The following is a 12,254-nucleotide window of genomic DNA, read 5'->3' on the forward strand; positions in this document are numbered from 1 at the left end:
CTGAATCACTTTTTCCAGCCTCTAAACCCCGTGCTGCTGGGCGCAGAGCAGGAGACCTGAGCGAACCCTCCTCTCCAGCCAGCCTGAAACACCGCCCACTTCCGGGAACCTGCTCTCCGCAAGCAAAAGCCTTCAGCTGTGCAGACAGAACGCTCGCCCCTAGGGTTCAAGAAAAGATCTACTCACTCTGATGAAGGGGTGGAAACGTAACACCCTTGCCCTTGTTTTGGGGCAGGAGAAACGGCTGCTGGGGGGAAGCTGAGAGGTAAAAGCTGCCCGCACTTAAGTGGGAAACAGGAATATCCACCTGCCCACACCGGAGAGCCTTGCACACAGAAACAGTAATCCCTCCCACCACCAGTCCCAGGCCAGGGTATACTGCTACTGAGAGAGCAGTAAAGCAGTAAGCCCCCAGCCCCTGCAGGTAGGACAGGAAACCTGATTGAGCAGGGAATCCCGCCCTGCGCTAATACAAAGCACAGTGTGCTGGCCCTGGGGGGCAGGCCGCAGAGCTCTCTCCAGCAGGCCTAGAGGGAAATTTAGAGATGAGTGTTTATATTGGAAAAAAAGAAAGGCTTCAAATCAATGAATTCAGCTTCCTCAAAAAAAAAAAAAAAAGAAACAAAACACAGAGAAAGAAAAGCAAATAAGCCTAGCAAGAGAAAGAGAGGAATAATGAAGATACAAGCAGAAATCAATGAAATAGTAAACAGGAGGAAAAAACAGAGAAAACTCAAAGAAATCCAAAATTGGCTCTTTGAAGGGATCGATAAAATTGATAAATCTCTAGTCAGACTAACCAAGAAAAAAAGAGAGAAGACAAAATTACTATTTTCAGGAGTAAAAGCAGGGAGCTTGCTACAAATCCTACAGATAGTAAAGGATAATATGAGAATATTATACACAGCTGTATGCAAATACATTCAAAGACAATCTAGCAAAGCTCACTCAAGAAGAAATAAACTATATACAAATCTATTTCTCAGGTTCCTTGAACCCATAATTCTATCCATATCTACTTCTAAATTCTAAATTCTTTCAAAGATATATATTTTAAATAACAGAAATAGACATAAGTAATACAACATGATTCTGGGTAAATAATATAAAGCTCTAATCAAAGGATAACAATTTTATGAAATAAATGCACCATGTCAAAGACAGATATTAAATCCAAGACACATGGGGCTTCTAAATAGGAAATCTTTGAATAACTATAAAACAACACATTCATATTAGAACAGAGTAACTGATTTGCAGTCTTGGGAAAAACAGATAGGAATAAATCATATCAAGAATGTAAGCATTTTCTTTGAGAAGAACACAGTTTACTAGATATATTGCCCAGGAAGTAAAGTTCTCCTTAGGTGGCTGCATTAATGCTCATTTATCCAAACAATTAAAATGAATGTTTATATTATAAACTATTAATGAAGTAATTTTCAAAACAAAAATTCATTAAGCATACTAGTTTCATGTTGCTACACTGGAACAAACTGCCACAAATTTAATGGCTTAAAGCAATATAAATATTTTCTGTTACAGTTCTGGAGGCCAGAAGTCTGAAGTCAGCTTTACTGGACCAAAGTTGAGGTGTTGACAAAATTGCATTTCCTTCTGGAGGCTCTAAGGGACAATCCATTTCTTTGTCTTTTTAGCTTCTGGAAGTTTTCTGCATTCCTTGGCTGGTGACTCCTTCCTCACAGCACTCCAATTTCTTGCTTCCATCATCCACTTCCTACCTCTGACCTTCTTGTGCCCTCTTATAAGGACTCATATGATGATACTTATGGCCCATCAAGATTATCCAGGGTAGTTATGTATTGAATTGTGCCCCCCCAAATTCACGTGTTGGTTGAGTTCTGAACCCCCATACCTTAGAACATGACTTTATTTAGAAATCAGGCCATTGCATAAGTAGTTAATAAAGATGAGATCATTAAGGTAGGCCCTAATGCAATATTATTGATGACATAAAACGGGGAAATCTGGACACAAACACCAGGCACACATGGAGAACACCGTGTGCAGATGAAGGCAATGTTTGGGGTGATGCTTCTTCAAGTCAAGGGACACCTAAGATTGCCAGCAAACCACCAGAAGCTAGGGGAGAGGCAGGAAATAGATTCTCCCTCACAGCGCACAGAAGGAACCAACTCTGCCAACACTTTGATCTCCAACTTTTAGACTTCAGGATCTGCCAACATCTTTATCTCCAACTTCCAGACTTCAGAACTATGACACAATGAATTTCTGTGTTTAAGCCACCCAGTTTGTGGTACTTTATTACATCAGCCTTAGCAAACTAATACAATGATAATTTCCTATTTCAAGATGGGAAATTATCTTAACTTAATCATATTTGCAAAGTCCCTTTGCCATATAAGGTAACATTCATAAATCCCAGGGATTAGGGAATGGGTATCTTTGGAGAGTCATTATTCAGCTTACCACAGCATGCGAATTGACAAACCATTTTAAACATTGGAGGATATAGGTTAAATAAAACGTATTCCCTTCCCTCAAGATTCAGTGTTATTTATAGTCTAAAAAATCCAAGTGTCAAGTGGATTATGTGCAGGGACTTCTATGGACTCTAGCAATATGCTTGATATTTTATAAAGGAAAATTGAGGAAAATGCAGCTTGAGGGAAGTAAGTTTTCTGTAGCACAAAACTATTCCTAAAACTATTCCCTGACAAAAATACTGGTACTTTGGCTTAATCTATTTTCCAGGTTGAATACATTGCATGAACAAATGAGTTTAAGAATAATAAGTAGGATAATGTATTTGACTGCATTCCAGTAATAATAATCACTTATAACTGACTATATCTCAATAAGTCATTCAGAATTTTGCATAGAAAGTATTGTTTTATTGTTTTATTATAATATTGCATGATTATTATATTCCCAGATAGATATAATCTTTGCACATTTTTATATTATATACATAGAGAGCTTGCATACATTTACAGAAATTCCAGGGAAGATCAATTCAAGAAATATAAACCTATCAGTAACTTCACAGTGCGGCAGTTTATTTTTTTCAGATCATATTTAACATACAATATGTTTATTGTATGTTGTTGTTATTATTATTTTCTCCTCTCACAACTTCCCTTCCCAAAAGTCAGAATCGATAATCCCCAAAATCATTTGCACAAGAAGGCAGAAAATAAAAACCACTGTAGTTATTTCAAGCAGAAAGGTATTTAGTGTAGAGAAGTAGGTAAAATTATTGGAAGGTCCGGAGGATCAGAAATCACACTGTCTCCATGGCATTTCAGCAGGCAGGACGCTGCTGTTCTTACTGCTAAAGACACTCACTACTGAAACTTCCTTTCACCCACACCGAACTGAACATTAGATGCTGAATGCAAAGTCAGACCACTGCCTTCCTTTCTAAGTATTCATACCTCCACTCTCTTGCTTGCCAACTGCAACAGCAGCAAAAATATACCCTCCACTTTATTTCCACCTTCTGTCTCTCATATAAGGTTAAATCATGACCAGAATCTAATCTGCATGTAGTCATCTAACTTCAGGGTAGGGAGTTTTTACCCTTTCCACCTAGAATGAAATTGAGATATAATCTATAGTAAGTATCAAATTCTTACAGCCATTGAAGCAGAGAGATAGAAAATGTATAAAAACTGAGAAGAGAAAGAACAGAACCTGAGGCTTTAATGAGAAGAGACCAGCCATTCCCAGATTAACAGGGAACAGACCTCTTATAGAGCAAGAATTAATACTTACAGCTTTTGCATGAAATTATAAATACTATGTTCATCAAATCTAGAAATACCTTAAAGGAAATAGTCACAATTTTAGTCTATTACATTCTAAAAAGTTCACAAAATTAGTGTAAATGATCCGGTCCCAAGACACACTGAATCCACCATAAACTAGTATGGAATGAGGAAAAGCTTAAAGTATCCCTGATCTATGAAAATCGTAAGGTGACAAAAAGAGAAAATGCACCTGTTAGTCACGTGAAATGGCAATATAATTGGCAATAATCTTGTACCTTCTATATTAGGAGGTACAAGTTTTTTTAAAGGCACATAAATTCCCATTCAAACTGGGAATTTAAAAAGAAATGTTTATGCTTTAGAAAAGTTCAACTCTATCTGGCTTTATATATGAGTTGATTCGGGAATTCAATTAAACTACCAGAATCTGATTTGTCTTGGTTTCTTGGTTCATTCCGTGGCTGAGTTGGCTTCATATCCAGGCTCATGCGGCTCATTTCATATCCATGAAATGGCTTTTGTTAATTCCAAACTCATGCGATCCCCACATCTTATAGATTCATGTCCATCCAAATATTAGGCTGAGTCTCTCTTCCAACAGTCTCATGAAAACTTCAATGTCCTTTTTGGGTGAGTGGGGGTCACTTGCTCATCTCCGAATCAATTATTAGGTGAGGGAAGTTTGATGTTCTGATTGGCTAGGTCTAAACCACATGCTTGTGCCTATGGGCAGAAAAGAAGTTAAGTTCACCCAAAACACAAAAGCTGGTATGGAGAAGGGGTGGTTCCTCAGAAAAAAAATACTAGATACTATTAGCAAATGAAGAGGAAATGTATTAGACAGACAAAAACATTTGAGTTGACTACAGCTCCAAGCCCTCAATTGGTCCTTGCTGCCTTCCACGGATTATGGAGGGATATATACAAAGGACATGCCAGATAAAGGCTACATTTCACTACACATGGACTTTGGCCTCATGTCCTATGTGGAGTACTAGTGAGATAGATGGGCAATCGATATGTGGAAAGGACTCCTTTCACTCAGGTTGGTTGTAGATCTTGGGCCTAATGCAAGCCGCTGTGACCCTTGGCCCTTCTCCCAAAGGCTCACACACTAATAGCAACATGTTGATGGCTACAAAGGACAAGGATAGACAAACCTCTGGAAGAGCACATCACATAGAGGGATAAAAGATATATGCCTAAAGACAGGTTTATTTCTACTTCTCCCATTAGAGCTGCATCCCTAAAAACACAATCTCATTTTTCCCCTGACCTGTGTGAAAACTGAGTGTTTCTTCAAAGGTACAGTACAAGATGGACTCAGACAGAACCTGGAGATCTGACAAGAGGCCCATCAGCAGATGGAATGGAGCACAGATTTCCCCACGTAAACTTTTAGCTAAGAAGTGATTCTTGTTCCTCAATGAGGAAGAAACATGAATTCAGATCAGAACTTCTCACATTTTTAAATTCAGGTCTCCTTTGAATAAAAATAAAACCTCATTCTCTTAATGTTATCTGGATTTTTCACAAATCAGTACCAAAATCAATGCAAAGATAATTTTCCAAAGTAACAAGGCACATCTTTAATTTTGAATGTGGACATTTAAACTGGCTGGTTTGTTTGACAGAAGTGTATCCGATCTATAAACTCTGAATAATGGAGCACAGCCTTGCCTTAATTGCCTTTGAAACCAAGCCTATTGTGCTACCAATTTGTAAATGATCTCAATGTAAATGGCATGTTAATAAACCTAGCGGGTTAATTTGAATATGCTCTTTAAAACTAAGCTTGTACTCAAGGTTGTCTTAGTGTCCCTTCCCTGAGGGAGTGGGAGGAAATGGGCAAGAGTGAGCTTCTTCCCCATCCTCACTAAGGACCACAGCCTCATATTATTTGTTACTATATTATTATTAGCCTTGTACTATTATTGTTAAAGATAATGCACATATCATTATTTTTATTTTTTTTAGCAAATGATATGCATTTATTTTGTGTTGTGTTTGGAGCTAGTTATTCTCAAATATAGTGTATTGTTTAAGAAGCAAATGATTCAGCCAGGATGCTTCCATTTATCTGTAGCAGTTGCAGGTGGCTGGTGTCTTTTCTAATTGGTCAGTGCCTGGAGTGGTTAGTACCTGTACCAAATTGCTGTTAAATATTTTTGAAATTGTCTTGGCCCCAGATATCTAGGCTGATCAATAAAGCTTAAAATGAAGAATAGAAATAATTCAAAGTTCACAGGGAATTTTGAAAATGGTGAAAGTGACATTTTAAAACCGTGTGGCTAGATGAACTATTGAATCTGTAGTGCTGGAGCAAGTGATTAGTCTTTTTTAAAAAATAAAACGAGGAACTACGTATTGCTTATGGCTTACTAAAATCCAGATGAATAAATGCTTCTAATGTAAAAATCTGAAACCATAAAAGTACCAGAGGAAAGGATGATAAATCGTATTCATAATCTTAAGGATAGATAAGGCTGTTCTAAGTTTATCACAGACTACAGAAGCTATAAAAGAAAATATCAACAAGTTTGACTACCTAAAATTTCTACATAAAGAAAAATAAAATGCTACATCCAAAGAGAGAAGAAAATTTATTAAATGTTTGAACTAATATTCAAATAAAAATAACATTTGCTAATCAAAATCGAATAACATTATAAATACAAATAACCTGGTGTAAAAAATATAAAAAGGAAATGGAGAAACTAAAATTAACAAAAATTATATTAGAAAATCATTAGTAATTTACAACACCAGATTTCAAATAATTATTCTTCTTTTGTCATGACAAGATTAAACAGAGACTGTATTGGAAAATGTGTGGAGGAGTAGATATTTTTTAAAACTTTTGGAAAGTGTTTAATTAATCATTCTGGAGGGCAATTTGGACATATTTATCAAAATTTTAAATGCATATAATCTTTGACCCAGCTTTTTCTACTTTTAAAAATTTCTGGGAGATATACTCAAATAGGCATGTGTGCGCACATGCGCACACGCACACACACCCACACACAAACACACACACACACACACAATTGTTATTTGTGGAAGGGAACGTGAAAGAAACCTAAGTGTCAATGAACTGGGTACTAGTTAAATAAGTCACAATAAATCAATGCAATATCTTATTCGGTTGCCAAGAGAAAGAGCAAAGTAATTTTATATGTATTTTCAAAAAAGATAATCAAAATAATTTAGGTGAAAATAAGACAAAAGCACAAATGATTAATATCACATGATCCATTTTAGTAGAAATAGGTTTATATATAGATATTGTTAACAGTAGTTACCTGTAGGAGATTCCATTTTTTTTTTTACTTTATTCATGACCTTATTTTATGACATATTTGTTTATAAAAATTGAGTGTAACTTCAACTTTAAAAATTCTTTAAATTATTTTATGAAGAATATAAGTTTTGGCAGCACACTGGCCTTTATTCAAATCCTATTTCCCACACAGATTAACTATGAAATCTTGGACAAGTTACTTACCTTTAAGCGTCAGGTTTTTCATCTATAAATCTATGCACTGCTTCTTTGGAGTCTGGGGGATGATGAAATGTGATAATGCACTTAAAGTTCTGATCTCAGTGCCTGAAACAGAAAGTATTCAAAAAATGATCGCTGTTATTATAGTATTGTCATCAATTCTATGATGCTGTTATAAAATCTAAGGGTAACAATATTATTTCAAGTTTGTTATAAGTAAATACATGAACAGAGGAACCCAAATTATAATTGCCATTAATATTTTGAGAAAATAAACAGCACTAGTACCATCTATTGGATACTTTCTCAACTAAGCTTATTTATTTCCAATGGGTTTTTCTCCCTATTCTTAACGGATTTAAGGCAGACTTTATAAAATCATTAAATTTTTTAATAATTGGCCATTACCTGGGGAACTGAAATTATACAGGCAGTTAAATTGAAGAATCCTGACTGTAAAAGTTTGCATTCCCATCTACACTGAAATTGTCTAAATTTGCTATAGAGAAATATAAATCACTAGATAATGGTCAACTTTGTTTTATTTTTGGATGAATTGATACAGCTAGCTATATCAATAGCTGTACTGGCACGCAAAGAAACAAATCAAGACTCCCTCTCAACATCTATATCTAAGATACAGCTGCTCCATGCGAAAATTATTGAAGATAATTTCTATGAAAAGAAAATTTATGTGCAATTATGTGCTTCTTGTTCAGAAGACTGATCAATCTCTAAACGCAAATACACCCTAACCAGGATTTTTGAGAAATTAAAATCCTCAAATCTTTCTCATTTGGAACTTTAAAATTTAAGAAAGGTTTGGCAAAATAAACAAGTTTTGGCAAAATAAACACTGTTTCTCTGATGAAAAAAATGTTTTTATTTCCATCCATGTCCCATTATGCTGTTAAAGTACCTATGAATTTCAAGTGCAATATAATTGGCTTTATAATAAACAATCTGCAAAGTGCTGTGGAACAGTTAAGAATACAGAGATATTATGTCCCATCGTTGCTATGAATAAAACCACCCAGACACCAATTAACATCTCATTGCTATGATTACTTGTTACTGCTCTTGTTGCACCAATCAAACTTACATCTTTTTTAGTTCATATTTTGATTTCAAAAAGTTATGCTAAGAAAAGATTAAATTTATCATAAATGCAAATAAATGTGAAACATACAAAGCTAATTATGTTTATAACCACCAAGAATAATATGAAAAGGAAAATTAAACTGCTTTGCTTCAAGGAAAATCTTTTAGGAAACATTTGTTGAATAAACATGAAAGAAACTTTTAAAATGTTTTCTTACACAGTTGATATTTGGCTTATATTTTTACATATGACAATTATATGCATTTCCTTTAATTTTTAATATATCCCAACTACTGTCTTCATAGTGTCTTAGTATTGTGTGTTGGTGGTGGGAGGGAGGGAAGAAATATATTTACCAAATATTTAAATAGAGCTCCCACAATTTTTAAAACTTGTAGTAGAAAGATAACACCACTTAACAGTGGCAAATAAATTTCAGAAACAAGCAAAGTGACAATTTATGAGAAACACAAAGATACACTGAAAGTTTTGGTGATAAAGTAACATTAATTAAATAATGTTTTGACATTCATGAGGCTATAATGATTTAATCTGTTATGTCTTTTAAAGATATTCTCTTTAATTATATCTCTGCTATTCCCTACATTCTAAAATATTCAGTAGCCAATATTTTCTGTGCAAGTATTTCAGTTATTACAGAATTGGATTTCAACTTTGAAATGCATCTGTGATAATTTATTGATTAGTTTTAAGTCCTATGTAAGAAAAAAAAGAGTATTGAGGGGAAGTCTGTCTCCAGTAATAATTTTTTTGTACCCCAGCTGACAGGTTTACAGGATTCAGCTTTTAGAGTGTTTGCTGGCACCCCCAGGACGCCTTGCCAGAGTGGAGCAGAGTTTAGATCGACTCTGGGGTATTAGCACATCATGAAGGTAATCTGTTTCCTTAGCTGAAGCTCACAAACAAAGCAGTTAAATCCCCATCACAAATGGCCAAACTGGGACTCATTACACTTTTCATAGGCCTGGATCTTTTTGTTTCTGAATCTCTAAAACGTTTATATAGGGCAATGAAATTTTCACAGAATCTGAGCCAGTTCCTTTAACAAAGAATGAGATATGTTGTTTTGAAAGATACAGTTTTCTTCTAAAAGTAGGAATATAATTTAAAGAAGAAAGAAAGAATGGAGGAATGAAGACTTAACACTGCCTTCATGGGTCCTGGTCAGACTAGGGACTTTTCTCTTGAAATGCTGCTTATTTGGCAAAAGTTTTCATTTACTTATTAATTTAACATACTTTGTTTGAATTTCTACCATGTGCCAGGCTTTGTGTGAGGAACTGAGATAAGAAAGTGAATATGACATGATATCAACCTATGAGGAGTTTAGTCCAACAGAAGATAATAAATATAAATATTGTTATATAACAATATTGTAAATATTGCTATAAGACAACATTGTACATATTGTTATAAAACAATGTGATAGGGTCTATGAAAAATAAGTAAAAAGTACCTAACATTGTGGGGAAAGAGATAAATGGGCTGTTCAGAGAGTACTTAGACTGGAATGAATGGGTAAGGCTGGGACAGAAGGAGAAAGCATTATATGTTAACAGGTTAGAATTTCCAGGTATAAAGGAAGATGAGTTTTGTTTTGTTTTGTTTCAATTTGTTTTAAAGCTTCAGAATATTGTTTGACTTATTGAGTGCAGGAAACATAACTTTCTAAGTGGGTGTTAATGCTATGATTTTTCCTAACTTCCAACTTAGGCCAAAGGTCTACCTTTAAATGGGAAAAGACATGCCTATGGAAACATCAAAACAACATGGATGTTAGACTTTTAATAATAAAATTTGTATACATATCCATTATATATCATCTTTATAGATAAAGATAGAAACAGAAAAAGACAAAGAGAAAGAGAAACTATGAGAGAAAGAAGATGAAGAAGGAGAAAGAGATAGATTTATGAAGCCCTACTGGGCGCTGGGTTGTCAGAGCTGGAAATGAATCCTGTCCAGTCAGTGAGGGGTGTCTGTAGTAGAGTATGTTTACGACGCTAACAGCGCTCTAAAGTCAAAAGTAGTATTGACTTTGGTAAACTTAAGTCGGATGTTTAAAGTAGAGCTAAAAAAGTATCACTTATTGAACACTTATGTGTCAGGGTGTCTTCCAAAAATGTTCTACATATGCTATCTTGTTTAATCCTCAGAAATCTTTATGAAAGAAGTTATATTGTTTTATAAATAAAGACATGGAGAGACTCAGTAACTTGCCCTAAGTCAAAATGAATAAGGGTAAGGAATCAGAGGTGATTTAAAAAGGAGAAGATACTAAACCATGGGAAAGCATGGTGTATGCAAGGACAGCAAAGTCTGTATAACTAAACCATAGAGTCTAGGAATCAAGGAGAATAAAAGGGAAACCAGGGAGGGGACATTCTATAAACAACCTTGCGTTTCATGCCAAGTTTCAACTTTAGAATCTATTTGAAAACTTGTGCTCATCTAGGCCAGAGTACAGTGTTTGCCAAATGAACTTTTCCTGCTTATTTAATATCATGAACACTAATCTACATAATCATCAGATTCTACTTCTTCTACCTTCAACTGTCTCGTCAGTCCATTCCCTCTTCTACACCCCAGGCTAATTTTGTAGTTTAAGACTTGGCCATTTTACCTAGATTCTACAATTATTTGAGAGGGAAAATGTCACTTACTATTTCCGGCAAAACTGAGAACTACTGTTCTATATGCATCCAATCTTTCTTCCTCTAGTTACTAAAGACCAAATGTTTCTTGTCCTAAAGGCAATCCCTCCATTTCTTCTTTTATTCCCTCCTCTTTTGCCTTTCCTAAGGAAACATACATTATTGATGATTCTGTCTCTTAAGTTTATTAAATTCCTTTCTCTCATATACACACTGCTTATTTTCATCTATTCAAGATCCCAATTTAAAAATCACTCATTAAACACCTCATACTATTCCAGGCCCAGCCCCAAACTCTCTCTCGCAAAACTTTTTAAGAGTTTTCCTAAATTTATTGCCTAGGTTTCCTCATAGCCCACTTCTCAACCCCCGCAAGTTTTGCTTCTACTCCTATATATCCATTGACTAAGACTGCCATTTTATACCCAATGGACACAGTTCATTATCTATCTAATTTAAACTCCTGGAAGCATCATGCACTAATGACCTCTCTTTTCTGCTTGAAACACTCTCTACTCTTAATTTCTCTGGCCCTATACACTCTTAGTTTTCTTTACACCTCCATGCTGGCTTTTTCTTTCTCCTTACATTGTCTTTCTCTAAGACATCTTTAAATGATGGAATTCCACAATGCTCTCTTTTCTTTCCTCTGTTATCATTCCCTGGACATTTTCAACCGTGTCCACGAATTCAGTTATGATCTATACTACAGCTAAACTGTTATCTTCAATATACAGCTCACTGCTGTGTTTCAAACACATGTATTCAGTTCTCTCCTTGACACCTCATGGAGTTTTGAATACACTGGAAACACCATACATCCAAAAATTTACTCATGATATTTTCCCCTTTATTTTATCACCTCAGTAATTGGCACCATCATTTATCCAGTTATTCAAGCCAAAAACCTAATTCCCAAGCAAGGGATTCCTTTATCTGTCAATTTCTTATGTGCAGAGAACTCTGAATACTGCTCGAGATCTGAAGAGATTCCACTCACAATTCTATCATCTACTAAAGTTTGTGTTTGCATGTGTATGTTGTGTGCTCAAGTGTAGGAGTGATGCTTTATTTCACTTTATTCCCCCCAAGAATGCCTAACCTAAAAAGGACCTCAGCTTAGGCAGTCAATAAAAATTGTCAAGTGTCTGGTTAATGCAAGATTAGTGTGGAAATCCTTATGATGTCAGACTGGTCCTTGGAATACCACAGTGGTG

The 12,254-nt window shown here is 35.2% G+C and overlaps 1 long non-coding RNA gene across 1 annotated transcript in view; it reads right to left on the reverse strand.

The window, feature by feature from the left end:
• The window catches only part of LOC309629945, a 379,704-nt gene that overhangs the window by 350,405 nt on the left and 17,045 nt on the right, over positions 1 to 12,254 (reverse strand). The window contains exon 1 of the long non-coding RNA XR_014245314.1: positions 1 to 12,254. This exon is cut by the window's right edge and continues 17,045 nt beyond it. This is a non-coding gene — a long non-coding RNA (uncharacterized lncRNA).

Source organism: Balaenoptera borealis (assembly GCF_965194805.1).
Source record: "Balaenoptera borealis genome assembly, chromosome: 5".
Lineage (NCBI taxonomy): Eukaryota > Metazoa > Chordata > Mammalia > Artiodactyla > Balaenopteridae > Balaenoptera > Balaenoptera borealis.